Here is a 21,855-nt window from a genome sequence, read left to right as displayed (position 1 = left end):
CTTCGTAATTCCAGCAAGCCGTTCTTGTTATTGGGTGTAAGTGCTGTTTGATACAGCCATTAACAAGGTTTATTACAAGGAAATATTTCTACAGTGAGTCTTATTTGCCCTTGTCCGGGTGCAGTTATATGTTGTAAAGCCCTGTTTGCCGTGTATTAGTGGCAAAACAAAAATATATTCGCCGTTCAGCGTTGCACTTATATGTTGAAAAGCCTTTTGTGTAGTATAAAAGTGGAAAAAAATTAGAGCCTAATTGCAGTTCAGCGGTGCAGTTATATATTCTAAAGCCCTGTCTGCCGTGTATTAGTGGCAAAAGAAAAATATATTCGCCGTTCAGCGTTGCACTTATATGTTGAAAAGTCTTTAGTAGTGGAAAAGTGGAAAAAAATAAGGGCCTATTTGCCGTTTAGCGGTGCAGTTATATGTGGTAAAGCCCTTTTTGCGGTATGGACCGAATTACGTAGTGGTGACATTTTTTGGGGAAAATTGATGTGTGATTATAAACTTTCTTCTGTATGAACCGAATTCCATTATCCTTTCATTGGTGAATTTTTATAATTTCAAACATGTTTTTTTGGGAAAATTGACGGGTGATTGTAGACCTCCTTTTGCTAGTATGGACCGAATTACATAGTGGTAAAAATTTTTATGTGAAACAGGCTTTTTTTGAGAAAATTGATGGGTGATTGTAGACTTTCTTCTGTATGAACCAAATTCCATTATCCTTTTATTGGTGAAATTTTATATTTCAAACATGTTTTTTTCAGGAAAATTGATGGGTGATTGTATACCTCCTTTTGCTGTATGGACCGAATTACGCAGTGGTGAAATTTTTTATGTGAAACAGGGTTTTTTGGGGGGAAAATTGATGGGTGATTGTAGACTTTCTTCTGTATGAACCGAATCCCATTATCCTTTCATTGGTGACATTTTTCATTTCAAACATGTTTTTTTGGGGGAAAATTGATGGGTGATTGTAGACCTCCTTTTGTCCTTTTGCTGTATGGACCGAATTACGTAGTCATGGGTCCTATAGTAAACATAATGAAGACGCTGATGACAACACACCAGCAGACTTTGCCTTTACCATCAATTCACAATTAAATCAAGCAGCTTCAGTAAGTTGAAAATATTCATGTGTTTTTAGCTGCACTCAAGACATGACAGGAGAGCCTCTTCTTTGGAGTCCAAGTCCAGTTTCTTAAGATCAGGAGTTCCATCAGAATTGTGCGTAACATTCTTGCACCCTGTGCAAAGCCATAACAAAAGGTCTCCGTAGGCATACACTTCAGAGGAAGCTGAAGCTGGTTGCCCAAATTTTAATTCAGGAGCAGTAAACAGCGGGAAGCAAATAGAGGTAGCTGAACTCTGCTGCTCTGTATCTCTTGTGAAGTCAATGTCTCCAACTATGCCCCTCTCGCAATTTACAGCAAATACATTATTTTCATGTAGAGATCCAAGAAATATGTTGGAGGCATGTAGTGTATGCAAACCATGTGCGACCCCTCTCATCACTCTCATGCTGTTCTGGACCTGGTTTGCCTGGGTGAACGGAATCACACAGGGGAGGAACTGCTCCGTGTCCTTCAGCAAGAAATCGGATCCTGGCTTTCTCTGCGACAACTCATAGTTGGAACCATGGTGACCAACAATGGAAAGAACATGGTGTCAGCGCTGCGTCAAGGAGGGCTGAGCCATGCGCCCTGCATGGCACACGTGTTCAATCTGGTTGTCAAGCGGTTCCTGAAGTCTTCCACCTATCTGCAAGACATCCTAAAAATGGCCAGGAAACTTTCATGCACTTCAGCCACTCGTACACCCTCCCTGAGCTGTAGCGGCATAACGGCATCCCCCAATGTAGGCTGTGCGATGTTTCCACCAGTTGGAATTCCACCCTCAATTAGAGATGAGCAGCAAAGGCAATATTCATTTTCACAATTTTTCGCAAATTTTTGGCCTAATATTCGCAATAAATTAGCAAATTCTTGAATTTGTGATCTCCAGTCATTATTTTTTTGATTGCAAAAATCTGAAATGTAATATGCGCATATTGCTCTCGCAATACAGGCGTGGGTCACATTTGCTACATTTTTCAAGCTGCTAGAGGTTTCCTGAGACTGGAGAAAATGCACAGTACAGTAGGGGTAGCAGGGGCAGTTCCAGCTCCATCAGCAGCAGCCTGTCTAGAGTCGCTGATGAGCAGCTTTCTTTACTTGCCTAATGAATAAACTAATCGCCAGCAGCTAGACATAGAGCAGAACCTGAACCAGCAAGTGGTGGCATACTTGAAGTGCACCCTGCCAGCCGTCATTGAAGTTCCGCTGGACTACTGGACAGCCAAACTGGATTTGTGCCGCAACTGGCCGAGTTTGCCCTGGCAAAGCTGTTCTGCCCAGCCAGTAGTGTGGCATTAGAGCAGGTGTTTAGTGCGGCGGGGGCCATAGTTACCACAAGGAGAACTTGCCTGTCCACCCTAAATGTGGAGAGACTGACCTTTGTCAAGATAAATCAGGTGTGGGTCAGCCAGGATTTGCACCCACCAATGCCTGATGCATCAGACTATATCATCCATGGTGCCACACCAACTTTTTGACAAAAGAGACTGGTTTCTTCTGGTTACCTGCCTCAGCTACTATTCTGATGCTGCCACCCGCCTGATGTCACACATCTGATGCGAAGTGCTCCTTATTACACCCACCATCGTTAGCGGGTACTGTTATTGCCATCCACCTCCATACTCTGTCACTGGGTCACTCTGTGGTCTCCTGATGCTGCTGCTACTTCCACAATATGTCACGTTGCCACTCTGTGGTCTCCTGATGCTGCTGTCACCTCCACACTGTCACCTTGCCACTCTGTGGTCTCCTGATGCTGCTGCTACCTCCGCAATATTTAACACCACTAAGCCACACCTCCACTCAATGTTAATAATAACTATCTTTATTAAATTATCATTAAAATATAAATAACAAAAATTCACAATGTAAGTGTGATTAAAAATGGATCCCATATGTGGCAACTAGGAGGTCGTCACCAGCAATGCCGGTCAGCCTCAACAAATAACAAAATATACCCAAATATTCTGAGCTGTAATCCAATTCATAAGATCCTCGTCATCATAGCTGGACATGTCACAGACAATAGAGTGGCTAAGACTCATAAACAAATAGAGACCCAACCACCTGCAAGCATAAATCTAGGCAGACTAACGTCCATCTATAAGATAAGCAAGTACAGTACATAAATCTCTGGCATGTGCAGCACAATTGAGTAAGAAATTCACAATAGAACAGGAGACAACAACATGAAAATAAAGTAACAAAAAGAAAGACCGCAATGCTGGTGTACCACCTCCGCCTTCCCGACGTACGTTTTCTTTTGCTTCTTCCAGGGGTCTTCTTGTTACTTTATTTTCATGTTGCTGTCTCCTGTTCTATTGTGAATTTCTTACTCAACTGTGCTGCACATGCCAGAGATTTATGTACTTGCTTATCTTATGGATGGACGTTACTCTGCCTAGATTTATGCTTGGAGGTGGTTGGGTCTGTTTGTTTATGGGTAGGGTTGAGCGAACCTGAAATGTAAAGTTCGGGTTTGTACCGATCTTTAGGATTTTTGGACCCCGGACCCGAACCCGAACTTTTCAGTAAAAGTTTGGGTACGGGTACAGTGTTCGGTGAGTTAATGGCACTTTTTGAAAGACTGCAGAGCAGTCAATCAACAAGCATTTAACTCATGTGCCGTTAGAAGCCATCACAGCCATGCCTACTAATGGCATGGCTGTGATTGGCCAGTGCAGCATGTGACCCAGACTATATATAAGCTGGAGTCACGTAGTGCTGCACGTCACTCTGCTCTAATTAGTGTAGGGATAGGATGCTGCTCCTGTGAGGAAGAGAATAGGAAAGAATCTTTTATCAAAAGTGCTTGTTAACTCAGCGATCTACAGCGATTTTGTTTTGTGAGTGCAGTGCACATTTTTTTTACCCTGCCCTGAGCCCAGTGACACAGAAAAAAAACTTTTATCCATCTGTTAATTAGGTGGGCATTGGTGGCCATTTTATGCAAGTTCAGTGCACCAGCACTGCATATGTGCATTTGTGACAGTCAAGTACAAGCTTGAAATACTGCAATAATATTCTGGGTTTAAATAAACGCCCATTTTTGGCAATACCTTACATCTGGGGCCTTTGCTGCATTTGTCACAGTGAAATACAAGCTTGAAATACTGGGTTTAAAAAACACCCATTTTTGGCAAGATAATACATTTGCGGCCTTTGCTGCATTTGTCAAAGTGAAATACAAATGTTAGATACTGCTGTTCTATTCTGTTATTAAAAAAACACCCATTTTGGGCAAGATACTAAATTTGCAGCCTTTGCTGCATTTGTCACAGTGAAATACAAGCTTGAAAAACTGCACTAAAATTCTGTTATTAAAAAAACACCCATTTTGGGCAAGATAATTAATTTGCGGCCTTTGCTGCATTTGTCACAGTGAAATACAAGCGTTAGATACTGCTGTTATATTCTGTTATTAAAAAAACACAGATTTTGGGCAAGATAATACATTTGTGGCCTTTGCTGCATTTGTCACAGTGAAATACAAGCTTGAAAAGCTGCACTAATATTCTGGGTTTAAAAAAACACCCATTTTTGAGAAGATAATAAATTTGCGGCCTTTGCTTCATTTGTCACAGTTTAATACAAGCGTTAGATACTGCTGTTATATTCTGTTATTAAAAAAAACACCTATTTTGGGCAGAATAATACATTTTCAGCCTTTTCTGCATTTGTCACTGTGAAATACAAGCTTGAAATACTGCAATTATATTCTTGTTTTTTTTTTAAAAACACCCTTTTTTGACAATACCCTACATCTGGGGCCTTTGCTGTATTTGTCACTGTGAAATACATGCTTGAAATACTGCAATAATATTCTGGGTTTAAAAAAACACCTATTTTTGGCAAGATACTAAATTTGCGGCTTTTGCTGCATTTCTGACAGTCCAATACAAGCATTATATACCGCTGTTATATTCTGGTATAAAAAAAGCCACCCATTTGGGGCAAGATACAAAATTTGCGGCCTCTGCTGCATTTGTAACAGTGAAATAAAATCAGTCAATACTGCAGTTACATTGTTGTTTGCTAAATTTAAAAAAATTTGGGATCGTAAAGTAATTGTATAAAATTCACCTGTCACACTGTTGTGTGACCTCAATAAATGTTTCCTCTTTATGACATCGGCACTGCCTCTCAGTGAACTTAATTATTGACTATTGGCGATTAAATTTTTTGCCTAACATAAACCATCTGTTAGTTTGGTGGGTGAACACAAAGAATGAGGAGAGTGTCAAATAAGGGACGAGGCCCCGGTCGTGGTACTGCTGGTGGATCTCCTGTTGCAGGGAGAGGACGTGGTCGATCTTTGGCAGCTACACGCACAAGTGAAACACCTTCCTGCGCACCTTGTGCACTGCGCAATGCCATCTGTGGCAAGGTGCACCTCACTACGGATACGTGGACCACTAAGCATGGTCAGAGACGTTATATCTCCATAACAGCACACTGGGTAAATGCAGTGGCGGCTGGGCCTGAGGCGGATAGCAGTTTGCCGCATGTCCTTCCACCACCGAGGATTGCAGGGCGCTTCAGTTTGCCTCCTGTTGCTTCCTCCTCCTACTCCGCTTCCTCATCCTCTACCAGTTCCTCATCTCGTCACCGTAACACCTTCACCACCAACTTCAGCACAGCCAGGGGTAAACGACAGCAGGCAGTTTTAAAACGTATCTGTTTGGGGGACAAACCCCACACCGCGCAGGAGCTGTGGACAGGCCTTGAACAAGAGACCGATGAGTGGTTGGCGCCAGTGAGCCTCAAGCCCGGCCTGGTGGTGTGCAATAATGGGCAAAATCTCGTAGCAGCTCTGGGCCTAGCCAGTTTGACGCACATCCCTTGCCTGGCGCATGTGCTGAATTTGGTGGTGCAGAGGTTCCTTAAATATTACCCCGATACGTCAGAGCTGCTGCAGAAAGTGCGGGCCATCTGTGCGAGCTTTCGGCATTCTCACCCTTCTGCTGCTCGCCTGTCAGCACTGCAACAAAATTTCGGCCTTCCCGCTCACCGCCTTATATGCAACGTGCTCACAAGGTGGAACTAAACCTTACACATGCTGGCCAGACTGTGTGAGAATCAGCAGGCGATAGTGGAGTTTCAGCTGCAGCACGCATGGGTGAGTCGCTCTGCGGAACAGCACCACTTCACCACCTATGACTGGGCCTTCATGCGAGACCTGTGTGCCTTGTTGCGCTGTTTTGAGTACTCCACCAACATGGCCAGTGCTGATGACGCCATACTCAGCGTTACTATCCCACTTCTATGCCTCCTTATAAAAAACGCTTTGGGCGATGATGGAAGAGGATGTGGCACAGGAGGAGGAGGAAGCGGAAACATTTTATAGGGTTTCAGGCCAGTCATTCACAAGTGGCTCTCAGGGTGGGTTCCTGCACCCACAAACGTCAAGGGAACATAATTGTCCAGCCAGGGAACAGTTCTGGAGGATGACGAAGTCGAGGATGAGGAGATGGAAGAGGAGGAACCATGTTCACAACATGGAACCCAAACCAGCTCATGGCCATCACTGGTGCGTGTCTGGCGATACAGAGGACACACACCTCCCACAGAGGACAGCTTTTCGTTGCCTCTGGGCAGCCTGGCACACATGAGCGATTACATGCTGCAGTGTCTCCGCAGCGACTGCCGAGTTGCCCATATTCTAACTTGTGCTGATTACTTGGTGTTCTCGCTGCTGGATCCCCATTACAAGGACAACGTACCGTCCTTAATTCCGTCATTGGAGCGTGATCGTAAGATGCGCGAGTACAAGCGCACGCTGGTAGAGGCGCTGCTGGTGGCATTCCCATCTGACAGCGGGGGCACAGTGGAAGCACAAGGCGAAGGCAGAGGAGGAGGAAGAGGTCACCAACGCAGCTGGGGCACCACCAGCACCTCAGAAGGCAGGGTTAGCATGGCTGAAATGTGGAAAAGCTTTGTCAGCATGCTACAACAGCCAGCACGACCAGCTGATATGGAACGTCTTAGCAGGAGGCAGCATTTCAGCAACATGGTGGAGCAGTATGTGTGCACATGCCTATACGTACTGACTGATGGGTCTGCCCCTTCAACTTCTGGGTCTCCAAATTGGGCACCTGGCCTGAGCTTGCCCTTTACGCCTTGGAGGTGCTGGCCTGCCCTGCAGCCAGTGTATTGTCTGAACATGTGTTTAGCACGTCAGGGGGCGTTATCACAGACAACCGCAGCCGCCTGTTTACAGCCAATGTGGACGAACTCACATTCATTAAAATGAACCAGGCATGGATCCTACATGACTTGTCCATACCTTTTGCAGAATAGACATGTATACTAGCCTTACCCTGCCATTTGTATACTACAGCGCAATTGCTCATTGTTGTATTTTTGATATTTTCAACTCTTTTGGTGTGTACCCTAATTTACAAAAAATTAAAACTTTAAATTAAAAACAAAAACCAGTGTTGGCTACCTCGTCCTCCTCTACCACCGCTTCCACCTACATTGCTACGTCCACCGCCTCCACAACCTTCTACTCCATATGGAACTCCACCTCATACATCAAGATTATTTTTTGTTAAATTTTACGTATTTTATTTTATTTTAAGTCATTTCACTAATTTGTCTGTTACATTGTTGGGTTACATATCCCAAATTTTTGGCTGTGATATACTCCTGCTCTACCTAGTTGACAGGTTAATAAATTTCACTAATTTGTCTGTTACATTGTCGGGAGAAATTCACCAATTTTTGGCGGTGATATACCCCTGCTCTACCTAGTAGACAGGTTACTACATTTCACAAATTTTTCTGTTACATTGTTGGGTGACTGTAACTGTCGCGTACACACACACAGGGGGGAGGGAAGTGACCACTGCGCTCCACCCTCACCCCTGGCCCTGCCTACTTGCCTCGCGAGTCCTAATGACAGGGGACAACTGGACGGCAATCCCTAACTTGGAATAAGTGCAGGGATGACAGACAGACAAACAACAGGACGTGAACGGACCGAGTCAATACCAGGAAAGCTACAAAGTACAAATGGAGCAAGCAGAGAATTGTCAGGAGAAGCCAGGGTCATAAATACCAGGAGAGACGTGAAGTACCAAAGGAGTCAGCAGAGGATCGTCAGGAGGAGGCCGGGGTCAAATACCAGGAGAGCAGCAAAGTACACAAGGAGCAGGCAGAGGATCGTCAGGAATTCAGCAGGAGGTAAGTACGCCAGGAAAGACCAAATCACAGGTGGAACCTAAATTAACAGGCAACCTGTGGCCAGCAGGCTGCCTGTATTTATAGTGGGGAGTGAGGGTCATGTGACGTGGCCAGCGTCACATGACCGACAGACCAACCAGTCGAGCACTGAGTGATCAGCTCGGCGCTCAAGGCAGACTAGGAGCAGGGAGCCACTCAGCTAGTAAAGCCGCCCTGGGAATGAGGTCAAACACAGATCCTCATTCCCAAAGCTAAGCAACAGTTCTGCGGGCAATGGGGGACCGAGTGCACCTTCGGAACCCCGTTACAGTGACATTCACCAATTTTTGGCTGTGATATACTCCTGCTCTACCTAGTGGGCAAGGAAATACATTTCACTAATTTGTCTGTTACATTGTTGGGTGACAAATGCTCATCTTTCGCGATAGAAAGTACATTTGCGGCCTACACTGCATTTAGGACAGTACGAATCAGGTGAGGCCAGAACAAGTACAGACTATAGTAGATTGGGGGGCTGACAGTGCTTACAGTTCCTTCGCATTGTCTCCCGCCCAGTCCTCTGCTGAAAGATCAGAGTTGGCACCTACAGCCCATGGCCATCTGTCTTTCAACTCACCCCCTTGTAAATCAGGCAAGCAGTCTGAGCCCCAAGTCTTGCAGCAGTCTGTTATGCTTTTTGATGACTCTGCTGGCAGGGTTTCTGTTGACCATCCACATATCCCTGCACCAGAAGTGGAAGAAATTGAGTGCACTGATGCCCAACCACATATGTTTCAGGATGAGGACATTAGAAGACCACCGCAGCACGTCTCTGATGATGACAAAACACAGGTGCCAACTGCTGAGGCTTTCTGCAGTATGCAGACCAACAAGGAGGGCAGCGGAAAAGAGTGGGTGGAAGATGATGTGGAGGATGATGAGATACTAGACCCCACATGGAATCAAGGTCATGCGAGTGACCTGTCTAGTTCAGAGGAAGAGGAGGTGGTCGCACAGAGGCACCAGCACAGCAAAAGAGGGAACAGGGTGCAAAAGCGTCTGTTACATTCTTGCGTGACATTTTACAGTGAATAAACCCCTGCTCTGCATAGGTGACAGGGACCTAAATTTCAAAATATCGTCAGTTACATTGTCAGGTGACATTTTACCAATTTTGCCGTATACAAACCCCTGCTCTGCATAGGTGACAGGGACCTAATTTTTGTAAAATCGTCTGTTCAATTAGTGGGTGACATGAACACAGTTTTGCCGTGAATAAACCCCTGCTCTGCAAAGTTGACAGGGCCTGAAATTTTTAGATATCGTCTGTTCCATTGGTGGGTGACATTAACCCATTTTTACTGATGAAAAACACCTTCTCTGCATAGGTGACAGAGACTTAAATTTCTAAAATTCATCTTTAATTGGCCCTTTCATTCGATCCTTCCGCTTTGATAACTTGTCCAACATTTCAGCTTGATCACATTGCAGCCATTGACCTTCCTTGGATGTGGTATCCCTTTCTCACGCTCCCTCTCCGGTGTGGAACCCTGATTCGCCGCTAACCGTGATCAACATGGTAGGCGCAGAAAAGAACATCGAAAGTTGATAAAGAGAAGATATCCAATTGGATCGTGAACGTCACGGGGATGTGCGATCAGGCAGAAGCTATCTAGAGTCAACAAAGCTGCAGCAGGCCCTCTCCTGTCTAACATTTCCAAATCCAAAATACCCCAGTGACATTCCCTATAATTTTTTATTAATCATTCCAATAACAGGGCATCTTAAGAGTCCTGTATTGTTATTTATCGTCACTACCTCCCCGAGTCGGGAGTGGGTAATTGCCGTGTGCCCCCTCCTTTCATTCGATCCTTCCACTTTTATAACTTCTCCCACATTTCCGCTCAATCACATTTCCTCCATTGACCTACCTTGGATGTGGTATCCCTTCCTCAGGCTCCCTCTCCATCCTGGAACCCTGATTCCCTGTTACCCGTGATCACCATAGTAGGCGTATAAAAGAACATCGAAAGTTCATAGAGCAGATATCCAATTCGATCGTGGACATCACGGGGACGTGCGACATAGTGGAGCAGTATGTGTGCACATGCCTACACGTACTGACTGATGGGTCTGCCCCCTTCAACTTCTGGGTCTCCAAATTGGGCACATGGCCTGAGCTTGCCCTTTACGCCTCGGAGGTGCTGGCCTGCCCTGCAGCCAGTGTATTGTCTGAACGTTTGTTTAGCACGGCTGGAGGGGGTTATAACAGGTTATATTTCCCAATGTTTTGGCGTGTATCCTAATTTAAACAAAAAAATAATAATTAAAACCAAAAACCAGTGTTGGCTACCTCCTCCTCCTCCACCTACACAGCCACATCCACCGCCTCTTCAATCTCCTACTCCATATGGACCTCGTCCTCCTATATCAAGATTATTATTTTTTTATTTTTGCGTATTTTTTGTTATTTTAAGTCATATCCCTATCCAGATTTGTTTGCAGAGCACTTGCCATGTTCTTAGGAACATTTTGATGCCATTTGAAGCCCTCTAGCCCTTTCCATGACTTTTTTAGAGCCATTTTAGTGCTCCAAAGTTCCGGTCCCCATTGACTTCAATGGGGTTCGGGTTCGGGGTAAATTCGTGTCCCGAACTCAAACTTTTTTGTGAAGTTCGGCCGAAGCTGTCAAACCAGGTGTCCGCTCAACTCTATTTATGGGTCTCAGCCACTCTATTGTCTGTGACATGTGCAGCTATGATGACAGGATCTTATGAATAGGATTACAGCTCAGAATATTTAGGTATATTTTGTTATTTGTTGAGGCTGACCGGCATTGCTGGTGACGACCTCCTGGTTGCCATATATGTGATCCATTTTAAATTAGAATTTAGGTTGTATCCATTCGTTCTTCAAGTGCTAGAATAAGCTTGGTCTGGTCAGAGATGCTCCTGTATTACTTCTTGGCTTCCATTGTTTTTTTGTAGCTTTAGTGTATGTGTAAAATCCTTGCTTGGTGTGTCAGCATAGAATCATTGCTGGGTTGCTAGAGCAGCTGGAGCCCTCATGTGGTTCTTTCAGTAACTATGCAAGCTATTTCCATTCTGAAAATGCAGTATTCTTCAATGTCAATTATACATCCAGTATATAAGAAATGACATTTAATATAACATTTTGAAAACTGCCCATAGTTAGCTAATATGCTTTTAAGAATGGTAATACTAAAAACATACAAATACATTAAATACAGTATGGAAGAAAATGTTCTACTTATGGTTAATTTTCTCAGAATATACCCATCTTTTCCTGTACTTTAGTCAGACACTTTTAAAGGGGTTATTTTCTTTTTTTTTTTTTTTTTTTTTTTTTTTTGGGGGGGAGGATTTTTACCAATGGACAAATAGAGAGCTACAATTGCAAGTGATTAAGTAAGAGGAGATTACAGGAACTACTGCTCTATGGACAGCGGTGGCCTGGGTTTCTGGGTTACTGGCCAATAAATCTCATGGATCCCTTGCCAGCAACCATAGACTTTAGCTAGGCTATGACATAGTATATGAGCATCATTGTCGTTTTCTTATTTTTCTGGTCTTACACCTACACTTTAGTGGGTCTTTCATTTCAAGTACTAAGGGTCTCCTCTGGCTATTTGATCTTAGGGCACTGCCTGAATTGTCAGTCTTACCCCATTAGACAGTGTATGCCCTATATACAGTCAGGTCCATAAATATTGGGACATCAACACAATTTAAAAATTTTTGGCTCTATACACCACCACAATGGATTTGAAATGAAACAAACAAGATGTGCTTTAACTGCAGACTGTCAGTTTTAAAGGGATTCTGTCATCAGAAATGAGCCCTATAAGCTAAACATATGGCGATGTCCCTTGTAAAACATGGAATCCTAAAGTGAGTTTATCAAATGCCCCTGTGGCTCTATATTCCTAAAAGAGCGGTTTATATCACCTGTCAATCACTTAAAAATGTGTCCAAGGGGACGTCTCATGGTGAAAGGTGCCCAGCTGCAGCCATGTCGTTTAGGTGCCCAGCGCCGCCTTCTCAGCTGAAATCGCCGCCCTCCCTTTCATGCGATCCGCCTACCTCACGTCGTCACTGCCTCTCTAACCACCACTCGCTTCATCCAGATCCCGCGAGCTTTGAACCAGGCTGTAGGAGGTTGGATGGCTGGGATGGGCAGTCAGTGGAGGTTCGAGCGAAGTGCGCCGGCCGGCGCATGCGCACTTCGCTATACGAGGCTGCTTCCAGTAGTCCGCACGGGCGCATCAGGATATACCTAGTGCGCACGCGCGGTATCTGGATGAAGCGAGCGGTGGTTAGAGAGGCAGTGATGACATGAGGTAGGCGGATCGCATGAAAGGGAGGGTGTGGCGATTTCAGCTGAGAAGGCGGCGCTGGGCACCTAAACGACATGGCTGCAGCTGGGCACCTTTCACCATGAGATGTCCCCTTGGACACATTTTTAAGTGATTGACAGGTGATATAAACCGCTTTTTTAGTAATATAGAGACACAGGGGCATTTGATAAACTCACTTTAGGATTCTGTGTTTTACCAGGGACATCGCCATATGTTTAGCTTATAGGGCTCATTTCTGATGACAGAATCCCTTTAATTTGAGGGTATTTAAATCCAAATCAAGTGAACGGTGTAGGAATTACAATAGTTTGCATATGTGCCTCCCACTTGTTAAGGGACCAAAAGTAATGGGACAATTGGCTTCTCAGCTGTTCCATGGCCAGGTGTGTGTTATTCCCTCATTATCCCAATTAAGATGAGCAGATAAAAGGTCCAGAGTTCATTTCAAGTGTGCTATTTGCATTTGGAATCTGTTGCTGTCAACTCTCAAGATGAGATCCAAAGAGCTGTCACTATCAGTGAAGCAAGCCATCATTAGGCTGAAAAAACTAAACAAACTCATCAGAGAGATTGCAAAAACATTAGGCGTGGCCAAAACAACTGTTTGGAACATTCTTAAAAAGATGAGCGCAGCAACACCAAAAGACCCGAGAGACCACGGAAAACAGCTGTGGTGGATGACCGAAGAATTATTTCCCTGGTGAAGAAAACACCCTTCACAACAGTTGGCCAATCAAGAACACTCTCAAAGAGATAGGTGTATGTGTGTCAAAGTCAACAATCAAGAGAAGACTTCACCAGAGTGAATACAGAGGGTTCACCACAAGATGTAAACCATTGGTGAGCCTCAAAAACAGGAAGGCCAGGTTAGAGTTTGCCAAATGACATCTAAAAAAGCCTTCACAGTTCTGGAACAACATCCTATGGACAAATGAAACCAAGATGAACTTGTACCAGAGTGATGGGAAGAGAAGAGTAGGGAGAAGGAAAGGAACTGCTCATGATCCTAAGTATACCATCTCATCAGTGAAGCATAGCGGTGGTAATGTCATGGCGTGGGCATGTATGGCTGCCAATGGAACTGTTCTCTTGTATTTATTGATGATGTGACTGCTGACAAAAGAAGCAGGATGAATTCTGAAGTGTTTCGGGCAATATTATCTGCTCATATTCAGCCAACTGCTTCAGAACTCATTGGACGGTGCTTCACAGTGCAGATGGACCATGACCCAAAGCATACTGCAAAAGCAACCAAAGAGTCTTTTAAGGGAAAGAAGTGGAATGTTATGCAATGGTCAAGTCAATCACCTGACCTGAATCTGATTGAGAATGCATTTCACTTGCTGAAGACAAGACTAAAGGAAAAATGCCCCAAGAACAAGCAGGAACTGAAGACAGTTGCAGTAGAGGTCTGGCAGAGCATCACCAGGGATGAAACCCAGCATCTGGTGAGTGATTTCTATGCGTTCCAGACTTTAGGCTGTAATTGACTGAAAAGGATTTGCAACCAAGTATTACAAAGTGAAAGTTTGATTTATGATTATTATTCTGTCCCATTACTTTTGGTCCCTTAACAAGTGGGAGGCACATATGCAAACTGTTGAAATTCTTACACCATTCACCTCATTTGGATGTAAATACCCTCAAATTAAAGCTGACAGTCTGCAGTTAAAGCACAACTTGTTTGTTTCATTTCAAATCCATTGTGGTGGTGTATAGAGCTAAAAATGTTAGAATTGTGTCGATGTTCCAATATTTATGGACCTGACTGTACATTGCCAATATAGAATGCCATTAGAAAATAGATGCACACATTTAACCTTATCCACACACAGCATCTATAGACTCACTGTTTGGACACATGTATAGAAACAATCTGGTCCCTGAGATATTGGTTTGCAGTTTCGACAGTGACCTGTGCCCACTCTCCTTTTAGGGCCTTTGTGCATCTTTGCTTGCCTGCTCCCCCTCTCCTGTGCTCTGGTGGTATGGACAGGCAGACTTTCCTCTTCTCATTCCCAGGCCACTGGAGCAGCCTGGATGTTCCTTCTTGCAGGCAGCAACCAAATTCTTGCTCACAGTGCCTCTCACTGCCTATAGGGCACCCTCCCTCCAGCTCATAAAGGGCCAGCGAGTGCACCCAAATCTTCCAAAGCCTATGGCCAGCCATCCAGGGGTACTTAAGGCACCTTCCCTTCTTAGAGGGTGCCTGAGCAATAGATTCCAAGTCGCTAGTTCCTGCAAAGTTGTGCTGTTTAAGTTTGTCTGTACTTGTACTGACTTATGCCTGTTTTTTGTATTTTGACCCTTACACTGCCTGTCCATACTTAGGCCCAATCTCTGTACTGATCCTGAGCTGCCGGCCCTGACCTCGGACTGTTTATCAGATGCACATGGTCTGCCTGGCCTGACCTTGGCCTATTCCTGACTACAGTTTTGCCTGATTCCTCAGTGTTCCACACCGGTGTCTCTTGACCCCCATGAACCAGCAGTGACTTGAGAAAAGACTACTATAGGAGGTCTGTTGGTTCCCATACAGCAAAGTGAAGATCCCTGTATAGGGGTTAAAGGGTGAATATCAGGTTCACCACCTAAATAACGCCCTTGGGAGTGGTGTACACCAATTATGTTATAGTGGCACAGCGGATCCACACCCGCAGTGTGACAGCTTTGCTATGTACAAGAAGTCTATTTATACAGCACATTCCAAGATTTGCTCTGTGAGTGCAGGAGTGCATCCATGGGTCAGTAATTTAAGTTAAAAATGTAAAGTTCTCACCTGGGCCACTTGGAGGTACTCCCTTCATAGACTTCAGAAGTATAAATCCTTATGATGTGAACTCCCATTAGTGGTCACTTCAAACAATAGATGGAGGCATTTAGTCATCTCTTTTGGTGCTACCAATGTGGTTAGACACCTATTTTATCTCACAAGTTTTCTCCTGGCATGCAGAAATGGCCATACACTTTACTGTCCTAATCCTCTGATGACGCTGCTGTGTGCAGCGAACCATGTTGGTTGTACAGTGGTCCCTCAAGTTACAATATTAATTGGTTCCAGATCAACCATTGTATTTTGAAACCATTGTGTGGCAAAACCAACCTCGCCACTGGGTTTTGGAGAGGACTGGCTGCTGGCCTCTTGCCCCTGGATTATGGGCCATATACTAACTTTTAAACCCCTGAACCGATTCAAGTGAATTTTGGATAGGTTTGTCCCCAAGTTATACTGTTTAAATTGATGTAAGTTATATGTATGGCCAATGTAAACTCACAAAGTTGTAACAATTTAGAATAAGTGTAACTTGTCAGCTTGGGAGAAAAATGCTGGGTGTGTTTCTATTGTGCCATTGTCCCATTGTGTGTTTAAATGGTGATGTCTGTTCTGTTGTCCTCATATGTGTATTGGCGGTCTCCCTTTGTCCTCAGAGATAATTGGATTGCTCCTCAGGTTGTCTCCGGGGACAGAGAGGAGGAGACCATGATGCATTGTGGGGATATGTTGTCCTATGTCACAGTCTTCATTCTCGTCCTCTGGGGGCGTGAACGATTGGTTGCTGTAGTTACATTGTATGTGTTGTAAATTACTGATTGGTTGTATTTCAAACCCCTGTGGGCAGTACTATGTTTGTGGTTTATGAATAAGAGAGGCTATACGTGAAGTACAGTCAGACCACTGCTTGACCCTCAACACGGAGCCTTGTCTCGTTATTGGGGGGATTCGCTGTATGCTGTTAGAAGACCGATTGCCAGAAGTGTGAGCTGATCCCTGTTCGTCTGCTAGCAGCTATTCGTGAGGTTCCAGTTTGGAGTGCTACTTTGTATCCAGTTCGGGACATTGGTGTTCTGCAGTAGCTGTGCCTGTCTCTCAGAAAGGGGCTTATCGCCTAAACGGATTTTAACCCCTTGTCTGCGGAAACGGTCCGTTACATTGGTGGCAAGCAGCGGGATCGTTCCTACAGCCAGAAGGACAGCTACAGGAGACACCATTTCTTTGGATGCTACAATTTGAGGGCAACGCATGTCCCAGTACAGCGACCCTGACAGCACCAGAATGGAAACAGCAGTGGAGTACGATGAGGGTGTTATGGATGACCGAGATGCAGTCCGCAAAGGCATCTGGTACCAGGTACTGGGTATTGTGGAGTATATGCAGGACGAGAGACTCCCCACGGAAGACCAGCGGTTGCAGAAGCGAGTAGCCCTGCGGATGCCCTTCCTGGGAGAGCACCCCCGGGAGGAATGGGTAAAGGAATTGGAACTCCTAGCATGGCGGGAGCTGTGGCTGGAATATGCCTACCAGGCGCTCTGGTGGTATGGGGCACAGTACCTACCCAGGACAGCTGAGCATGACAAGCTTGAGGGAGAGGAGTTTGATGGTCCTGGCTTGTTATGGGAGACTTTTTCAGAGCTGGAGTTTGGGAGCCCTACACAAGCCCAGTTCCATGATCTCTTGGAATGGAGGGAGAGCAGGTATGACTGGGACGACACTCATGAGATTGAGCAGGACCTGGTCCACCTGGTGACCCGGGAGATGGAGCTGGAACAGGGCTACCAGCAGCTGTTCCACGCCAGTGAGAAGGCTCAGCAGGACAGTAAGGTGACAAACCCAGTCTCCATTCCCCAGCGGCAGTGTGAAGTGCAGGGAGAGGAGAGCAGCGTCCTCCCTCCCCAGCGGCAGGCTGAGGTACAGGGGGCAGAGGTAGTTGTTCCTGCCCCCCAGCAGCAGAGTGATATGCCGGGAAGGCAGTGTGAAATGCAGGGAGAGGAGAGCAGCGTCCTCCCTCCCCAGCGGCAGGCTGAGGTACAGGGGGCAGAGGTAGTTGTTCCTGCCCCCCAGCAGCAGAGTGATATGCCGGGAAGGCAGTGTGAAGTGCAGGGAGAGGAGAGCAGCGTCCTCCCTCCCCAGTGGCAGGCGGAGTTACAGGGGGCAGAGACAGTCGGTCCTGTCCCCCAGCGGCAGAGTGTCCAGCAGGGAATAGAGAGCCCAGTCTCCTTTCCCCAGCAACAGGACACTGTATTGGGAGCGGAGACGGTCGGTCGCCCTCCCCAGCGGCCGGAAGTATGTATGGGAGAGGAGCTTGTTACCCCCTCTCCCCAGCGGCAGCTTAACGCACCGGGGGGAGACAGCAAGCCCCACAACAGTGCAGATGGGACCGTGGTCTCTGCACTTACAGCACAGGGGGTAGAGACAGTCGGTCTCCCCCTCCAACAACCAGGCTTCTTCCGTGGTAGCGCTGGCACCAGGGCAGAGTACCGCTGATACCTGCCCACAAAGCAACCTCCACTCCAAGCCAGGGAGCAACACAGAGACCGGGAGTACCAGCTTCCAACATAACCTTGGTGGACTCACTGGACAGAGACAGGCTACTAAAGTCAACAGGTCCAGTATTTGGTTGTGGGTGGGCTGCCAGACTAACTCAGGTACCGACCGGCGTGAGGTCAGGTATCTGGTTAGTCTTCCCTGGGGGGGGGGGATGTGTGGCAAAACCAACCTCGCCACTGGGTTTTGGAGAGGACTGGCTGCTGGCCTCTTGCCCCTGGATTATGGGCCATATACTAACTTTTAAACCCCTGAACCGATTCAAGTGAATTTTGGATAGGTTTGTCCCCAAGTTATACTGTTTAAATTGATGTAAGTTATATGTATGGCCAATGTAAACTCACAAAGTTGTAACAATTTATAATAAGTGTAACTTGTCAGCTTGGGAGAAAAATGCTGGGTGTGTTTCTATTGTGCCATTGTCCCATTGTGTGTTTAAATGGTGATGTCTGTTCTGTTGTCCTCATATGTGTATTGGCAGTCTCCCTTTGTCCTCAGAGATAATTGGATTGCTCCTCAGGTTGTCTCCGGGGACAGAGAGGAGGAGACCATGATGCATTGTGGGGATATGTTGTCCTATGTCACAGTCTTCATTCTGGTCCTCTGGGGGCCTGAACGATTGGTTGCTGTAGTTACATTGTATGTGTTGTTAATTACTGATTGGTTGTATTTCAAACCCCTGTGGGCAGTACTATGTTTGTGGTTTATGAATAAAAGAGGCTGTACGTGAAGTACAGTCAGACCACTGCTTGACCCTCAACACGGAGCCTTGTCTCGTTATTAGGGGGATTCGCTGTATGCTGTTAGAAGACCGATTGCCAGAAGTGTGAGCTGATCCCTGTTCGTCTGCTAGCAGCTATTCGTGAGGTTCCAGTTTGGAGTGCTACTTTGTATCCAGTTCGGGACATTGGTGTTCTGCAGTAGCTGTGCCTGTCTCTCAGAAAGGGGCTTATCGCCTAAACGGATTTTAACCCCTTGTCTGCGGAAACGGTCCGTTACACATTGTAAGTTCAGTAATTGGTTCCAAAGCCCTAAAATATCATCCAAGAAAAGAGAAAATGAAGATTTAAGGAAAAAAAGCAGATAACTAAGAAAGATAAAAGAAGTCCTTACATATAATAGGATTAGCTGCTAACTAGCAACTAATACAGCTATTTTACTAGAGAAGTGGCCTTGATCAATTGGATCTGAGTCTGAGACATTGTATGTTGAATCTAATTCCAAGTTACGATGGGTCAGGAAAGACTATTGTATGTTAAAAAATATTGTATCCCGAGGCCATTGTATCTTGAGGGATCACTGTACTATAGTGTAAACAGCAATATGATTAGCTAGAGTGATTAAGCTACTGTATTGAGATACACAGGTGCAGCCATGAAGAAATGCCATTGTAAGTTGTGCATTACTGTGTTACATGGAAAGAAAACTATGGTGATAATTTCTTACACACTGGTGAAAACAGAACTCAATGCAAGCCAGAGGGAGAGTAAGTTACTGCCTTTTAAAGGTACTGTGTATTATATTCCTGTTGCCTTGTAAAGAGAAAGTGTACCTAATTAGCCTGTTGCCTCTAACTAAGCCTGTGCCCTCACTGAGAGATTGTAACTAAGACTGTTGCCGGTCAAAAGACTTTTCTAACCACCAAGCCTGATTGACTTGTTTAAGTTACAACTTTGGCCGCCGTCTGCCACCCTTGAGTGGCGAGCCACACATACCATTCAAGTCCAAAAAGATTCTATCTGTAAGCTCTGGCTCCTTTACATTTACATTAATATGCTTAAAATGCAGCTCACCTATTCTCTTGTATAGGGCATGTGGAGGTAGAAAAGAACACCCCCAAAACAAAACTTTTTATAAAATATTTCACACATGACTCACTTCGTAAGGAGAAGAAAAGAGGAGAAGATACTAGTTGTCATAAACAACAATGCTGTAGGTTTGAGTGCAGTTATTAAGTTTATTTTTGGAGGAACATCTTCCTTGACTGTTAAGGCTATGTTCTTGTTCTTTTAATATAAAGTGAAATGCTTTACACCTACACCCACAAAAAGTCAGCACTAATGATCACACACATAGCACAGCATACATGAGAAGTTTAATTCCTGATTAACTTGCTATTCACAACTACATATAGAAACCAGAGTCTTTGGCAACACGCGTTAGCCCATTTGGTTAACACATGCCAATCATATGTACAGTGTGAACTATGACTGAGGCATGCCAGGTTCAAACGTAATGAGCAGATCTAACACCAGACTTTTAAAGAAACAAATATATATATTAAAGAGGACCTGTAATCAATTTTTGATATCAATATGGCTTAGGCCTCTTTCACACTTGCGTTGTCAGGATCCGGCGTGTACTCCACTTGCCGGAATTACACGCCGGATGCGGAAAAACGCAAGTGTACTGAAAGCATTTGAAGACGGAGCCGTCTTCAAATTGCGTTCAGTGTTACTATGGCAGCCAGGACGCTATTAAAGTCCTGGTTGCCATAGTAGGAGCGGGGAGCGGGGGAGCAGTATACTTACCGTCCGTGCGGCTCCCGGGGCGCTCCAGAATGACGTCAGAGCGCCCCATGCGCATGGATGACGTGATCCATGCGATCACGTGATCCATGCGCTTGGGGCGCCCTGACGTCACTCTGGAGCGCCCCGGGAGCCGCACGGACGGTAAGTATGCTGCTCCCCCGCTCCCCGCTACACTTTACCATGGCTGCCAGGACTTTAGCGTCCTGGCAGCCATGGTAACCATTCAGAAAAAGCTAAATGTCGGGTCCGGCAATGCGCCAAAACAACGTTTAGCTTAAGGCCGGATCCGGATCAATGCCTTTCAATGGGCATTAATTCCGGATCCGGCCTTGCGGCAAGTCTTTAGGATTTTTGGTCGGAGCAAAAAGCGCAGCATGCTGCGGTATTTTCTCCAGCCAAAAAACGTTCCGTTCCGGAACTGAAGACATCCTGATGCATCCTGAACGGATTTCACTCCATTCAGAATGCATTAGGATAAAACTGATCAGGATTCTTCCGGCATAGAGCCCCGACGACGGAACTCTATGCCGGAAGAAAAGAACGCAGGTGTGAAAGAGCCCTTATATGCCATGATTCCCACTGGTCACCGATCATGAAGGTGTTTTTTTTTTTTACAATTTGTCCCCCTGTTCTGGCCCCCAATACCTTTTCATGTTCTATATTCTAATAGAGAACCAAGAGGTCTAGAGTGTCACAAACCAGCTCTCTGCTCTGTCTGCAGTGTCCACACCATTACTCTGACCAGGGGTACACCATCAATGAGCCCAGGTGAATCGATCGCTTTAGGCAGAACAAGCTAGGGGCAAGAGGGGTGCAGTGGAAGGGCCATGGGCAATGAGCACTTTCATTGTGGCAAAGGGGTTAGGTTAAGAAATTGGCATTGGGGGGTGGGGGGGGGGGAAGGGCGCCATTTCAGTTTTCTCCTGAGGCAGCAGAAAGGCTAGATGCACTCCTGACTCTGACAATATCTAATTATAGAGAATAGCATCACAACAAGTACAAAGCGATCTTGCGAGATGTAAATAGTCTCAAGAGACCTGGCTGTGTGAGGAGCGGCTCCTGCTCATCCACTTTAAATGGCACAGAACACCAGAACCTGGCTTTATCATAGCTTAGTCTTGCTAGATTAGTTACCTGTATATATTGTGAAATCACACTGGACTTCTACATTGCTCTGACTGTGTCCTCTATGACTGGACAGTGTTAGAGCAATGGGACACCACCCAAGGAGAAGGAGCCAAAATATGTCCCTTTCCATCTTGGTTCTGTATTACTGAATATCCATCATCCAAGGGTATTGGGGGCCAACCTATGAAATGGAAGTACAGTATGAATTGTAAA

The sequence above is a fragment of the Bufo bufo genome, chromosome 1, assembly GCF_905171765.1.
Source record: "Bufo bufo chromosome 1, aBufBuf1.1, whole genome shotgun sequence".
In the NCBI taxonomy this organism is placed as follows: domain Eukaryota; kingdom Metazoa; phylum Chordata; class Amphibia; order Anura; family Bufonidae; genus Bufo; species Bufo bufo.
Note: the sequence above shows the minus strand (reverse complement) of the source record.